Source organism: Sander vitreus, chromosome 2 (assembly GCF_031162955.1).
Source record: "Sander vitreus isolate 19-12246 chromosome 2, sanVit1, whole genome shotgun sequence".
Classification (NCBI taxonomy): domain Eukaryota; kingdom Metazoa; phylum Chordata; class Actinopteri; order Perciformes; family Percidae; genus Sander; species Sander vitreus.
In genome coordinates this window covers 4,301,160-4,301,605 of record NC_135856.1, presented here as the reverse complement: position 1 = coordinate 4,301,605, position 446 = coordinate 4,301,160, and positions in this window count along the sequence as shown.

The window sequence follows — 446 nt, the reverse complement described above, 5'->3', positions numbered from 1 at the left end:
GAATGGTGGCTCTACTAAGCCCTGCCCCCACCAAGCACTCTGATTGGCTGAGCTGGGGAACGTGAAGGAGATGAAGAAGGGGAGGAGTGGGCTTCTCCTACAGCAGCGGGGGAGTGAGGAAGAGGGAAAGAGGTGGGGGGATTGTAAACAGAAACAGGAAGCTGCATCTGCATGATAACCTGCTGCTCTCTCCTCCCAGCAGCACACAGAGCCAGAGACCCCTCCCCCGGCTGGCACGTCTCACACGTTGCCACGGCACCCAAAAGTGTACGTGCTGATGGGCAAGGCGGCCACATGATGATGTCATAATCCCTCTTACTGCTGCATCACACGCAGCATCAGCTACAGGCTGAAGGGCATCAGATACAAGCTGCAACGTCCAACTGTCAGCTCCACACATACTACAGTCAGAGTAATGGGCCGGCTGTCTCTTATCTCCTGCAACA